Source organism: Apium graveolens, chromosome 9 (assembly GCF_009905375.1).
Source record: "Apium graveolens cultivar Ventura chromosome 9, ASM990537v1, whole genome shotgun sequence".
Classification (NCBI taxonomy): domain Eukaryota; kingdom Viridiplantae; phylum Streptophyta; class Magnoliopsida; order Apiales; family Apiaceae; genus Apium; species Apium graveolens.
In genome coordinates this window covers 190,919,163-190,935,634 of record NC_133655.1, presented here as the reverse complement: position 1 = coordinate 190,935,634, position 16,472 = coordinate 190,919,163, and positions in this window count along the sequence as shown.

Below are 16,472 nucleotides of genomic sequence, written 5' to 3'. Positions count from 1 at the left end.
TACTCCACTGGTAGTACGATATTTCATATATGGGATACTCCACTGACAGTTGGGTATCTCATATAAAGTTAATACTCCACTGACAGTTGGGTATCCCATAGGCTAAAGTTGATCAACTTTTATAAAATATGCTAAAATTGTCCTTCACCTAAAATATTACCAATTTTTTTATAAATTTTGGTGTACTTTGGCATATTTAAAAATTTAAACTAATGATAAATATTGAGGATTACCAACCTTATTTTACTCTGTGTTGTATTCAAAAAAAGTTTATAATGATAATTATATTATTGTCGATTTGCCTCTTCATATTTAATACTGTATAATAAAAGTTTTTGTGTTGTATTGGTGGTAATTTTGTGTAACACACGTGCATAGTGTAGTGTATATATGACTATATACTATTGACGTGTCAAAATATATTTTAAACTGTAAAATACGATTTTTGTGTTATATTGATAAGAATTTCATGTAATATTACACGTACATGATGATATATATGTGATTATATTATTGTCTATTTTATAAGTAAGTATTTGATATTTAAAGTATGTCATAAAAAATTGTCTTAAATGTTAAAGAATTTAAAAATATTATGTTTTGCAAGTGTCTCCCAAAATTATTTATTGATTATTTCTCTTAAACCATAATTAATTTAATACATGTTGCTAAAAAATTGATGTAATTTTTATATTAATAATTATTTCAGATATTTAATTCTTAATTAAATTTATCACATTTTAAATTTTATATCATTGAAAATAACATATGTATACATATATGTGTGAGTGTGTGTAGCTATTAATTACAAAATAATCCATATTCTTTAATGAAGATTAGCTATTAATGGATATTAAATACGAAATAATAAATAAGACAAGGTTAAAATAGTCATTTTACATCAAAAAAATTGTCTCACCCAACCCCCCATTTGCTCTATTATATATATAATAGATTACCGGTTAATCGACCGATTTCTATATTTAGATGTGTAAATGATTTTTTATTAATGAATATTTCGACTGTAACCATCTATTCTCATTCTATCAATATATTTATAACCATCTATTCTCGTTCTATCAATCTATTTATACCGGTCAATAACCCGCCCGATGCACTAAATATATTAATTGAGCATTTCAGTTGGTAGTTTCGTGAATTTGTTGAACATTTGCTATTATTTGTTTATTAATTTTCCGTACTTCAATTTCTTACTATCATTTTTTGTTATTTTGATGTGGGCTCGATATAGAAGCAAAGGGAATTATATATAGAATATAGCAAGCACGTAATTATTGAAACTTTTAATTAAATTCAAAAGTGAGTTATTAAGTTTTAATTAAAACTCAAATTAGAAGCATACGTTGTACATGATACATTTTAGATTTTAGTATTAAGAAGAGAAGGAATTTGAATATCTTAACCGACAATATATATTTTATCAATATTATAAATATTTTAAGGGACTATTTTTTCCCGTATTCTTCTTTATCATCTTATCAAACAAATTTATACTATATACTTATCCATTGCAAAGAAGAAAATTAAAAATATACTTTAAAAATTGGCATCACAAAATTTACCATATTAAAAAATATTTCTTCGTTAAATTTTAAATCTCTTAATTAAGAGAGAACAAAAACTAAAAGTAAAAAGTTCAAAAATCACTACAAGAAAATAAGGTTAAATACAACTGCACAAATACAATTGGAATCAATTTCAACCACTTTTGGTTGAATTTAAGGACACATCTAAATTCAACCGCAGGCGGTCCTATTTAAATACAATTGGATTTACGCAGTTGAATTTAGTTATAATTACAACCGAATAAATACAATCGTATTTATATGCAACCATATACGGTTGATTTTAGTCGTACTCCTAAATTCAACCGCACTCAGTCGAATTTAGCCTTACCAAAAAAAATGGAGGGAATTTTTCCGCCAAAGAAATTTTTTGAGACTACTAAATTTAATCGATTTATGTCGAATTTGATTTTTAAAAATGGCGGGAAATTTTTGAAAAAAAATTGAATAAAGTTTACATGAAAGTTAAATTTTATTCGTTGCATAACAAAAATTGGAAATTTATCAAAGTGCTTTGGAATATGTTTTGAGTAATAATTAGAGATCGTAGTTAGATATTTATGGTTCAAATAATAATTATAGTTTTACTTTCAATTTATTTTGTATTTATTTTAAGTTATAATCCAACCATACAGATTCAAATATTGTCAAAAATAAAAAGTATACGGAAAAAATTAAGTATTTGAATATTTAAAAAACAAAACCAAATATTTGTATTATTTTATAATTTTTTTACCATATCACTAAAATATAATGATCTTGACATCCGTACGGTTGGATAATTCATTAATTTCTTAAAAAAAATCACAACATCAATATGAGACCAAACACTAGTTAGAAATACTAGTCGAACTACTGGTAAAGCAAACCAAGTATATATAATTTTTCTAAAAATTTTGTCGTATCACTAAAATATATAGATCTTGACATCCGTAGGGTTGGATCATTCATAATTTTGTTTTAAAAATCGAAACATTAATATGAGATTAAACACTAGTTAAAAATACTGGTCAAACTACTAGTTGACTATTAAAAAGACAAACAAAATATATTTATTTATTTTTAAAATTTTGTCATATCACTAAAATATACAGATCTTGAAATCCGTACGGTTGGATCATTCATTAATAATTTTAAAAAAATCAAAACATCAATATGGAATTAAACACTAGTTAGAAGTACTGGTCAAACTACTAGTTGACTATTAAAAAGGCAAACCAAATATATTTAATTTTTTCTAAATTTTTTGTCATATCACTAAAATATACAGATCTTGAAATCCGTATGGTTGGATCATTCATTTATATTTTTAAAAAAAATCGAAACATCGATATGGGATTAAACTCTAATTAGAAGAACTAGTCTAACTACTAGTTGACTACTAAAAAAACAAGCCAAATATATTTATTTTTTTCTAAATTTTTTGTCATATAACTAAAATATACAGATTTTGAAATCCGTACGGTTTGATCATTCATTTAATATTTTAAAAAAAATAGAAACATCAATATGAGATTAAACCCTAGTTAGAAGTACTGGTCAAACTACTAGTTGACAATTGAAAAGGCAAACCAAATATATTTAATTTTTCCTAAAAATTTTGTTATATCACTAAAATTATAGATCTTGACATCCGTACGGTAGGATCATTCATTAATATTTTAAAAAAAATCGCAACATCAATATGGGACCAAGACTAGTTGGAAGTATTGGTCCAACTACTGATTGACTGTTAAAAAATCAGATCAAATACATTTACTTATTTCTAAAAATACTATTACATCACTGAATATATATATATATATATATATATTGATATCCGTACGGTTAGAACATTTATAAATATTTTGTAATTTAAGTAAGTTTTTTTTATAATCCCACGTACGAATATGAAGTTTGTCATATTTAATTATTAACTTGTTAGATATATTTGATAATGTCATGGCTAATATAATTTATATTTAGATTTCAGATCTTACTTAACAGGACAAATCAGTACTTAACTGTTGATCAGTACTTATAATGGAAGTCAGGACTTAAGGATATATGACTGGAAATAAAGCACTGCTATCAGACTTTGTGGAGAAAGTTGGCCCAAATGTTTCTTATGGAGATGGCAACATTGGAAAAACATTGGGATATGGTAATATCAATCTTGGGAATGTCATCATTAAAGAAGTAGCTCTGGGCTCAGGACTTAAACACAATTTGCTGAGTATAAGTCAAATCTGTGACAAAGGTTATCATGTTGATTTCTTTGAAGAACACTGTGAAGTTGTGAGTAAATCCAAAGGCAAAGTTGTTCTGAAAGGATACAGGTGTGGTAACATTAATGAAGCTAAGTTTTCAACAAATACTGATGGTTCTGCAATCTGTCTGATGAGTAGAGCATCAATTAAAGAAAGCTGGAATTGGCACAAGAAACTCTCTCATTTAAATTTCAACAATATAAATGAGCTGGTCAAGAAAGATCTTGTGAGAGGACTGCCAAAGTCAGTATTTGCTCCTGATGGCCTTTGTGATTCTTGTCAGAAGGCCAAACAAAGAAAATCTTCATTCAAGAGCAAGACTGAATCATCAATTCTTGAGCCTTATCATCTATTACATGTTGATCTATTTGGTCCAGTGAATGTCATGTCTATTGTAAAGAAGAAATATGCATTGGTCATAGTGGATGAGTTCACTAGATACACATGGGTGTATTTCTTGCACACAAAAAGTGAAACTGCATCTATCTTGATTGATCATCCACAGCAAAATGGAGTTGTTGAAAGGAAGAATAGAACTCTCATTGAAGCTGCACGAACAATGCTTGAAGAAGCAAAGCTTTCAACCTATTTTTGGGCTGAAGCTGTGCAGACTGCTTGTTTTACTCAAAATGCAACACTTATTAACAAGCATGGAAAAACACCATATGAGATGGTGAAGAAAAAGAAGCCAAATCTGAAATACTTATATGTATTTGGATGCAAGTGTTTTATTCTCAAGACTCATCCTGAACAGCTATCCAAGTTTGATCTAAAAGCTGATGAAGGAATCTTTGTTGGATATCCACTTTCCATAAAAGCCTTCAGAGTCTATAATTTGAGAACATAAGTGGTCATGGAATCTATCAATGTCTCTTTTGATGACAAGAAGATTACTGGTCTTGAAGATTTCATTAACCATGATCAGCTGAGATTTGAAAATGAAGACTCAAATTCTGATACTGAAAATCCTGACAGTCTAAGTCCTGATACTGTAAACTCTGATGGATTAAAATCTGATGTTATTGAAACTGTGGTGACTACGTCAAAGGAAGATGCACCTATATAGGGGGAGCATACTCAAGATCTTACCATATCTCAAGAAACATCAGAACATACATCTGGCTCTTCAAGTTCTGATTCGTCAAGTTCTGATAAGCCAAGTTCTGCCAGTGCTGAAAATCTAAATTCTGAAGAATCCAACTCAGAGAGCATAGTTTCAGGGGGAGCATCAGAAAATGAAAATGAAGACAGCATGGATCATGGGGGAGCATCCAGTTCTAGAAAAAACCTTCGATATGCAAGGAAGTGGACAAAATCACATACACCTGATTTGATAATTGGAAATCCTGATGCAGGTGTCAGAACTAGAACAGGTACTTCAAATAAATATCTTTACAATTCTTTTCTCTCTCAGACTGAGCCAAAGAAAGTGGAAGAAGCTCTTTAAGATGTTGATTGGGTGCAAGTAATGCATGAAGAGTTGAATGAATTTGAAAGAAACAAAGTCTGGACCCTAGTGCCAAGACCAAAGAATAGATCTGTTGTTGGTACAAAGTGGGTATTCAGAAACAAAACTGACAGTGATGGCATAATTACAAGGAATAAGGCAAGGTTGGTTGCAAAAGGATATTCTCAACAGGAGGGAATTGATTATTATGAAACATTTGCACCAGTTGCTAGGTTAGAAGCCATAAGGATATTTTTGGCTTATGCTGCTCACAAAAAGTTTACTATCTTTCAAATGGATGTGAAAAGTGCTTTTCTCAATGGAGAATTGGAGGAGGAGGTATATATTGAACAACCTCCAGGCTTTGTAGATTCCAAACATCCAGATTATGTCTACAGGCTTGATAAAGCACTTTATGGACTTAAGCAAGCTCCTAGGGCATGGTATGAGACTTTATCTCAGTTTCTTCTGGAAAGTGGATTCAACAGAGGAACAATAGACAAAACACTGTTCTACCTCAACCATGGAAAGGACTTACTTCTGGTCCAGATTTATGTTGATGATATCATTTTTGGGTCTACAAATGACAGACTTTGCAAGAAGTTTGCCAAACTAATGCAGTCAAAATATCAGATGAGTATGATGGGGGAACTTAGCTATTTTATGGGCCTTCAAGTCAAGCATAATGAAGAAGGCACTTTTATTTGTCAAACTAAGTACACCAGAAACTTGCTGAAGAAATTTGGAATGCAAGATTGTTCAAGTGCATCCACTCCCATGGCCACTGCAACAAAACTGGATAAGGATACTGGTAAATCAGTAGATATTGCTGATTACAGAGATATGATTGGCTCTCTACTCTATCTAACTGCTAGTAGACCTGATATCATGTATGATACCTGTCTTTGTGCAAGATTTCAAGCAGATCCAGGAGAACCTCACTTAACAGCTGTGAAAAGAATTTTTAAGTATCTTAAAGGAACAGCTGATCTGGGATTGTGGTATCCTAGAGAATCAGATTTTAAACTAATAGGTTACTCAGATGCAGATTTTGCAGGTTGCAAAATTGACAGGAAAAGCACAAGTGGAAGCTGCCAATGCCTTGGAGGCAGATTGGTTTCTTGGTTCAGCAAGAAATAAAAGTCAATTTCCACATCAACTGCAGAAGTAGAGTATATTGCTGCAGGAAGCTGTTGTGCACAGATTCTTTGGATGAAGAATCAGTTACTGGATTATGGGTTAACATATTTCAAAATCCCTATTTACTGTGATAATCAAAGTGCTATTGCTATGACAGGTAATCCAGTTCAACACTCTATGACAAAGCACATCAGCATCGGGTACCACTTTATAAGGGAACATGTGGATGAAGGTACAGTGGAATTGCACTTTGTTCCAACAGATCAACAACTAGCAGATATCTTCACAAAACCACTGTGTGAAGCCACTTTTACAAGATTGGTAAATGAACTTGGAATGATTTCAGGTTTTCTCTCTAAATCTGCTTAGTCTTGTTCTGTATTATCAGACTTTATGATCAGTATTTACAGAATTTAATCTCTTTGTGTATTCTGTGATTAATTGATAAATGTTTTTAAGTACTGACTGTTGTCTGATATATGTTTCTAAACTCTGATAAGTGATATGTCTGTCTAAGTAACCATTCAATCCTATGAGGATAATTGTGTTAGATACTGACCTAGTAGTCTTCAATAAACAAATGATCCCATGTAAGAAGTAATTATTTTTGTGGAAATTTTATGACACAAACAAATTCTGATAATTGAGCTTAGTTGAGTTTACTTTGTTTATCTTATTACTAAGTCACAAATTAGAATAATGCTACTCATCTGTTAAGTTCTGATACTAGTAAAACTGCTGAATGTACTAAGTGCTGATAAACCTCACTTATAAAAAGAAAAATCAAATGGATCAAAGAATAAAATCAGGTACTCCTTTGAGATCTAGAGTAAAAATGTGGAAGGGAAGACCCAAGTGCATTGCTGGTATTAAGTAAATATGCATTAGAAAAGCAAAATATTTTCTTGGTGACTTTTCACACTCTATGATTACTGGAGAAATACTCTGATAATAGCATAAATTCTGATAAGCAGTCGTGACTCACTTACACTGAGGAGCCACTGTAAAATAGAATTTAAAAAGATGCATAAAATTAGCATAAATCAGTTGAGGTGGACTCAAGCATGAACTCATTCATCAGTAGGTTTCAGGATAATGACAGCTCTTTAGCAAAATTTTAGTTATGCCTTATTTCTAAGATGTACTGAAGTGAATCAGAATTTACTCTTTGTCTGCTATTTAACTTGATGCACACACTAATCACTCCATCTGAATGATGAAAATTATTGTGGTGGTCTATGTTGTTTTAGATAAACAGTCATTGTGTCACCTTGCACTAATTCTGAGGACAAGTTCTGGTTGCATATTCTGAAGATTAAGTTCTGAAGAGTATAACTCAGAACTTGTATGAGGATTTACTCAGATAAGCATTTTTTTTTGAGTTAAGAAATTATGTTATGATGACTGTTAAGTTCTGAAATAAGTCTAAGTTCTGATATTACAGTCTAAATTCTTTACTTGACTTATCTGTGGATAAAATTTGATAACAGTCTCGGTTCAAACTAGAATATGTTGAAGTGGAAGATTAATAGTCACTATGGTTAGGGTTAATGGTATTCGTACTTGAATAGTCTACTTTTACTTGTTACTTGTGCGCACTAAACCATGTTTTCTCCTTCCAATGAATGTTATTCTTTTTCCAAGTCTGGGGAAACGAGGTAGAATTAATTCTACCTATCAGCATTAAATACTTTTACGTCTCCTGGCATTCTCTTGCCTATATAAGCAGCCACTTCACATCAGCCTTCCCATCAAACTCTTTCTCACAAACTTACCTTCATACTTTTTCTTTCAAAAACACAATGGTCAGATACAACATGTTTTTGAACTACAAAAACTTCAATATGGAGCTAAGCTGTGCCGACTGGCAACAGGAATGGCACGTCACGGCCATTCCTAAGGAGATATGGGACTCTGTCCCACAGGAGGTACTGACCCACCTCCTGTTCTTCTATATGGACTATCATCGCCATCCGGAGTGATTGGAGGAGGAAAGGCTGGAAGCTCTCCGCCAGCAAGAGCGAATCATCCGACTCGCCATTCTGTTTGTCGAGAGTTGGAAGAAGAAATGATTTAATCTCGTCTTCTTTCTATTTTTCTTCATCATCAGCTTTGTCAGGCTTCTTAGCTAGGACTAAGGCTGTTGATGTTAGGTTTCGTAGCTTAGGGAAATCTTGTATAAGTACTGATGTCATTTCAATTTCATGAATGTATTCGCTTGATATATTAATGAAATTTGTTTTTGCTTTAAGATTTTGTCTCTAAGTTATTTTGTAATGCATTGATAAATCCTGATAATTATTCATATTCTGATGACCATATAAATTCTGTTTTAATTTAAGTTCTGATTTTCCTTTATCAGTACTTACTCATATAATTTATCTTGGTCACTTTCACTTGATTTCTTTTCAGAATATTAATGTTGCAGTGAAAATTAATTACATCAGTGGGAACGGTTTCAATTTTGCACTAAAACTGTTTCACCTTGATTAATGGAATATCTGGGTAAGTGGAACGGTTTTTCCTTGAAAACAGGCAAGTGGGCAAGTAATGATTACTGTTTTCTCGCGCCCAGTAACTATCCGTTATTACTGCATGTCTGACAGGTGTCCAACGGTAACATTTTTTTTCAGAGTATAAGTACGACAGAGAAAGGATTTCTTTAATCTTTTATTTCCTTCATACTTTTTCTCTCTACTTGCTTTTACTTTCTCTTTCTCTCACATTGGTTTTTCATACAGACATTTTATCAAACACCTAACAGGCACTTTTAAATCTCAATTTTTCACATGGCACCTAAGGATTTAATCATTGATGGAGCTAAGTTTGTTCCAAACAACTATGCTGCAATTCTTGATCATGCTGAAGCTCCATTTGAATTGCATTTTGTGCAAGATCTTCTTGTACACAGTGAGATTGGGTATGCACTGACCCAGCCTTCAGTCTTTTCGAGCCAACAAGTTCTGACGTTTTGGCGGACTGGGCACTATAATGATGGTGGTAAACATGGCACTCCCAGTATTGTTTTCGAAGTGGGTGATTCTTCTTATGCAGTCACTCCTGGTATAATACGCAAAGCTCTACATCTCCCAGAAGATTGTACCTTTTCAATTCCAGAAGAATCAGCTCTTCAAGAGTTAATGGCAAATTTGGGGTATGAAAAGAGTTTGGCAAAACTTGGGCAGTTGAAACGGGCTCATATCAGAAGAGAATGGAGCTTCTTCTTCGACTACATTACCAAAGCTTTTGGGAACAAATGTTCGAATTTTGATGCTATCCCAATTCTGAGTCAGCATATCGGGTATGCTATTATCAATCAAACTCATTTTGATTTCACAACTGGTATAATTGGTTTTATTGGGGATAGGATGACAGATGATAGGAATGTTGTCTATTTTGCTAGATTCTGTCAACTTATTTATACTTTTTGTACTGATGAACCTCAATTAGTCAGTTCCTTAACCTTACCTTTTAAAGTTACAAAACGCTACTTTAATGACCTCGTAAATGCTGACACTAAAAAATCAGTGGTTAGACCATTACAGATTCCTCAGTCTGTAAAACAGATCCTAGTAAATGCTGATCCTGATACTTATAGATCTGTTTACTCTGATGTCCAACCAACAACAAACACCCAAAAACCATCATCCTCAGCACCTACCACTCATTCTACTCAACCTACCCTCATGACATATCTCAAATCCAATCTCTCCACTTCACAGACTGTTCAACCCTCATCCTCAGCACCTACTATGAAGCCTTCATCCTCCAAGCCAAAGAGGAGAAAGACTGTTCCTCACACACCTCAAAAGAGAAGGAGTATTGCCTTGAGAGATGAATCTGATACTGAGGAACAGGTTCCTTCTTCAGAACCTGTTGTAGGTGAAGCTGAGAAAGAGATTTCTCAGAAGGATTCTGGAATTGGGGGATCTAGGCTTCTCAAAAGGCTTAGAAGAATGACAGTTCCTGAAACTCCCAAGGAATCCAAATCAACAAAGAGATACAAGAAACAGAAGGCAAAAAGGCCAGTTTCAGATGATGAAGAGGAAGCAACTAAGGAAGGGGATCAGGAATCTCTGATCTCACAAGACAAGGAATTTGCTCCAGTCACTTCTTCTCCATCAACTCCATCTATGGAAACTGTTTCTGAAAAGGCTACCACACCATCTGTGTCTCCTGTTGATCCAGGCACAAGTGCTGATATTGATGTTCAAAACTTGGTTGTGCCTGAAGTAATTCTCTTAGAAGCTCCAACAGCAACTAATCCTTCTACAACACCTGTTACTGATGCTGTTCAAACTCCAGAGTTATCAACAACACCTTCTCTGCATCATGATGCTGATGATCAGACTTTAGGTGAGCATCAGGATTTGGCTGTTGATCAGAACTTAGAACCAGATCAGCAATTAGAGGATGCTGAAACCTCCATTGCTACTTACACTGTTGTCTTATCAGAAGATACTGATTCTTTAAGTTCTGATGCTGCAAATGCTGGAGATACTGGTGATGTTGCTCCAACTGCAGATGCTGATGCAACAGGTCCTTCAGGACATGCTCCTCAACAGACTATTCTAAACTCTAAACTGGTTAAGAAGTTTGTTACCAGAGAAGCACCAGTACCTTGGAGTGAAACTCCTGCAGGACAGGAGTGGACTAAGGAATGGAACTCAGTTTCATGTGTTCCAACTGAAAAGCATCTTGCTGAGCACTTGACTAAAGCTGATGAAATGTTAAATTCTGATGATTTCAAAACCCAGATTAGAGTCACTGCATTGAGTACTAAACATCTACAAGGTCTTCACTCAACTACTCATGCAGAGCTACACAAGATTCAGGAAGAATTTATCAAACAGGAACAAGTTTGGAAAATTGATAAGAAAAAGTTCTTCCAACCTACCATTGACAGGATTGCTTATATTGAGAAGACTCAAGATCATCAACAAGCTCAGATTGATGATATTCCGAAAAATCAAGCTTCTCAGCAATCACAACTGACTGAAATCCAATCCTCAGTGGAATTGCTTATCTCTCTTCTACTACCTGCTGATGCCAAAAAGGGGGAGAAAGTAATTAAGTCCAAATGCAAGACTGACAAGACACTGACAGGAAAGGATGATGAAAAAGATGATCAAGGAAACCCTGGAATGGGTAGAGGTCATAGTCAAGGTAGAGGATTCACATCAAGACAAGCTAGTCACAGGACAAGTTCTGATACTGGGAAAAGAATAAGTTCTGCTACTGGTAAAAGGATAAGTTCTGATGAACTTTTAGATCTTGATGAGGAAATGTCAAGACAGTTATTTCTTCAGGAAAATCCAGGAATGGACTTGGAGAGTTTAATGAAAGAAGAAGCCAGGCTTAAATCAGAGAAAGTCACATCTAAATCTGAAGCTTCTGGTAAAAAGTCACTTCCAAAATTCAAAGGCATTGTGATCAAAGAAAGGACACATACTGAAGCAACATTGGCTAGATCACAACCACAGATAGATCCAAGATCCAAGGGTAAAGAAAAAGTTGGTGAACCTATCAAGGTTTATGTGCCTCCTGAGGATGAAGAAATTACTGATGAAAAGGAGAATCTTGCTCTGACTTCAAGAAAAGTTCTTAAAACAATCTCTGACATGGCTCAAGTTATTCAGAGTCAAGAAATTGTAAGTTCTGATATTCAGAAGAAGCAAGTAACCTCTGACATAGCTCAAGTTAACTTGATATCAGAAGATAGACCAAAGACACTCCTACCAGGATTCACTAAAGCAAAACAGACTCAACCTTTGAAGACTACTGCAAGTGGTTTTGAAGCAAGAGTAGTTACTGGAAAGGAAGCAAGAGATAAAACTGGATTGGGAAGTGCTGATGAAAGAAGAATACATAACACTACCAATGATCCAACTTCCTTGAGTGAACTAGGTATTGGAGCAACTCCTGAGAGATTGAATCAACTGGAATCTGTACAGATGGTTTACCATACCTACTTGAAAGAATACATCATGTTGTATTTCATGACAGATGGTAGGGTTTATCATATTAGACAAAATGCCATTCCATTGAAGTATTTTGAAGAATTGGAGCATGTACTTTTCTTACTTCAAGTGGATGACAGAATAACAGGAACTGCTGCAAACTATTTAAAAGAACAGATTCAGAGACAGAAAAGGCTTTATTCTGTTAAGTCTAACAGTACATACGTTCCAAAGTACAGAGATCACAATGGTGATATAGTTGAAATGAAGCCCAACACTGCTAAGATTATAACTACCTTTCTGGGGTACAGGGCTGTTGAATTCAATCTTGAGTCTGATAAAGCTTATTTGATCAGACTGGATCAGGATATAAGAAAAGCAAAGATCAATGATCTCAGAGCTGCAATCTTTCAAATTGGTGAAGATACTGCGGAGCTTAAAGATGCCAAAAGGAGAATGATTGATGAACTCGGATATGCTGAGAAATGTTTGTTGAAGAACTATCTCAGAACAAATCCTGACATCAGAGAGATCAGATGATGAAGCCAAGTCGAAGATCTACAACTGCTTAAATTCTGATATTTGTACAGACTGAAGTTGTTATCAGAAGTTGAATATTGGTAAAGCTTTAAGGACTGTAAGTTGTAGTTATCTAGTCTAATTCTCATGCATTTGTACTTAATGATTTTGACATCATCAAATATCTGCTAAACTTGTATATTATGCTAATTTACAAGTTGGGGGAGATTGTTAGATATATTTGATAATGTCATGGCTAATATAATTTATGTTTAGATTTCAGATCTTACTTAACAGGACAAATCAATACATAACTGTTGATCAGTACTTATACTGGAAGTCAGGACTTAAGGATATCAGTACTTATATTATCGGGAGATAATCATCAGAAGTTAGATATCAGAACTTAAGTGCTGAAGGACGATCAGATAAGGACAGTAGCTGATTAAAGGAAAGAAGATCAAGATAAACATAAGAAGAGATATGCATGAAGAAGGAGTTCCGTGAAGAATGGAATAATTGGAAGAAAAGATATCTGATTGATATGTTTTAGGAAGCAGAATTATATTCCATATCAATTAGCGATTATCTTGTAACTGTATAGTATATAAACACAGATATAGGGTTTACACTATAAGTGTTATCATATTCGAGAAGATTATTCATTGTAACCCTAGCAGCTCTCGTGATATTTGTTCATCACTGAGAGGTAACAGTTCCATACTGTAACAGAGTTTATTGTTTTAATAAAGTTTGTTTTCTGTTACTTAATATATTAAAGTTCGATTTGATTGTATTATACACTGTATTCACCCCCCCTCCACAGTGTGTGTGACCTAACATAACTATTTTTACAAAAATAAATTTAGGGTTGAGATCCTAACCCTAAAATGTTTCTGCCATTTAGAATAAATATTGAATGGTCGAACCGTATAGATGTTAAAATGGCTAAGAAAAACTATTATATGCAAAATTTAAAAAACATTTAAACATTTGAGCGTACCAATTTTATCAAATAAAGTATAATTAGAATAGTGAGCTATCAAAACTAAATTTTTAAATTTAAAATATTAATTAATTATACAATAATAATAGTATTATTTTAATATTTATGATTAATGGACACTCCTATAAAATGTAAAAAAATGTATAATAATAATAACAATAATATTTTACTGGACAGTCCTAAATTCGACCAATTACAGTTGTATTTAGAGCCACGTCAGCGATCCCAGTAAAACATATCTAACGAACAAAATTTAACCAACTTATAACTACAATCCAATGGTCCACGTGAGCCACCTCTGGTTCTAGAACAGGTACAAATAGTTGTACTACTTTTCAACTAGCCCTCATAAATCCTAGACTAACAGTATTAGTATATCACTAACACTAAACATTAGTACCAGTAGTTTTCTTCTCCGAATCTTGTGTTACACTCAGTCCTAAGTCCACATACAACATGAATATTGATTCTCTTTAAATCAACAATGTCGCTGCTTTCATCTTCTTCTTTTGATGATCCTATCGCCGCCGACGCACAAGATCCCACCCCTCCCCCCCCCTCTCTCTCCCTCTTTCTCTTTCTCTCTCTCGCTCGCTCGCTCCCTCCCTCCCTCCCCATCGCCACCGTCGCCGGACATATTCCCTCTCTGCTGCATAAGATCCCACCTTCCCCCTCCTCTCTCTTTTTCCGGCCCCTCTCTCTCACTGACCCCCTCCCCCCGAGGTAACGATTTGTTACCAAAAATTTCTATATTTTAAGTTTAATTCGAATTTGGATTTTTACTTTAGGTTGTTTGTTCATGTATTTTGAAGTGATGAATCATTAGATCTTTGAACAAGGAGTGCGTACAAAAGTATTTCGTGATTTATGGTTAGTTTTTTGAGATCGCCGGAAAAGTTCCTGGCCGGAATCGTTTAATTTTGTAAAAACATGAGATTTCTTGGTCAGTTTTGAGTGTGTTAATCTGAAAATTGGACTGAAAATTGTGTTTTTAAAAATCCCATTTTCAATCATTTTCGGTCGAATTTAATTTTTTGGGCGGCTATTTAAAATTTTTCGAAATATTTAATTATTTGGGCGGGTGATTCGAATTTTATCTAAAAATTTAAATTTGATCGGAAGCGGTTGTATTTAGCCGGTTGTATTTAGTCGGTTGTATTTAGTACTAAATACAACCAGTTTACTAAATATGACTCGAGCGAATATAACCGGTCCAAAAACCGGTCGTATTTAGCTAAATACAACCGAAAACGGTCGAATTTAGCAAAATACAACCGATTTTAAACCGGTTGTATTTAGCCTTTTTTTGTTGTGAATTACATATGTGAGCTGACTTCCGTTCAGCAAAGTATGATCATGATTACTCGTGGACAAAAAGTTTTTCCGCATAAACTAATGAGTAAGTACTTGATCACTCGTACGTAATTTAACTTAACTGCATCAACTAATCAGTTAAGTACTTGTTCAATCGTTCTTTTGTGTTAAATCAATATTTTTTTCAAATTTCAAAGCTTAGTCGTTTAAACTTAGGTTAAATTAAAAGTAAAATTAGACATAAATATATTCAAAATATAGTTGCCCGATCTTTAGAGATATGAAACTGAAATATGGCTCTCGTATTTCTAGCATTGTATTAAGATATTTTTTTCCTAATTCAATTCAGACTTCTTGTAAAAAGAAAATGCATTATATTGTGCAAATTTATTTAGCCATTCAAGTTTAGGATATATGGGAAATCACAGTTCAGATTAAGAATAAGAAAAATGCTAAGAAAGCAAAAAATTATTTCGAAATGTCACTTGTTTGGGCTTAAACCCCTCTATCACATTGGGCATGGTTTGCAACTACATATTATCGGCAGATGAGATTCAGAGTTTAACGAACCGAGCCACTCCTTAGTAACAACCAGGGTTGTAAAGTATATTTAACATATTATTTAACTAGAAAATATTACTCAACATGAAACAAAAATAGATAAATAATATTAATATTAACTATGAAGCACAGGAACTCAGAAGATGAAGACTGTATAAATACAAAAAATCAATATATGGAATTAATGCACCAAGTTTGTAATAAGGTCATGAAAAGAAGTTCATTAATATGTTCAAGTCTCCGTGAAGAATAATATGTCAAAGGAGTTTAAATGGTAAGAGAATGTATTTTAGTAAATGAAGCAATAAATGACCAATAGACATTATCAGCTCAGAATTGTAAAGAGGTTGAGTGAATACCAGCGAGTGCTAGTCATTTGTGAATCAGAATAGTGCACTAAGAGTCAGCACATCATAAAAGGTAACTTAATCATTCATAAGAAATAAGAAATTAAGCTGATACAGAGTGAATCAAGACTTGAAATGATTTTAACCTTATTTGTAGAACCTAGAAAAAGTTCTAAGTTTGAATTTCTTCAAATCTTGGCGCAAGTGGAATTATTTATACCAAGGAAAGACACTATTTTCCTTATTGAGAATTGGCTAAGTCAAAAATGTAACATCCCCAAATCCGGTGTCAGGATTGGGTGTCACTATACAATCTTTACATAATATAAACTTGTATATTAAA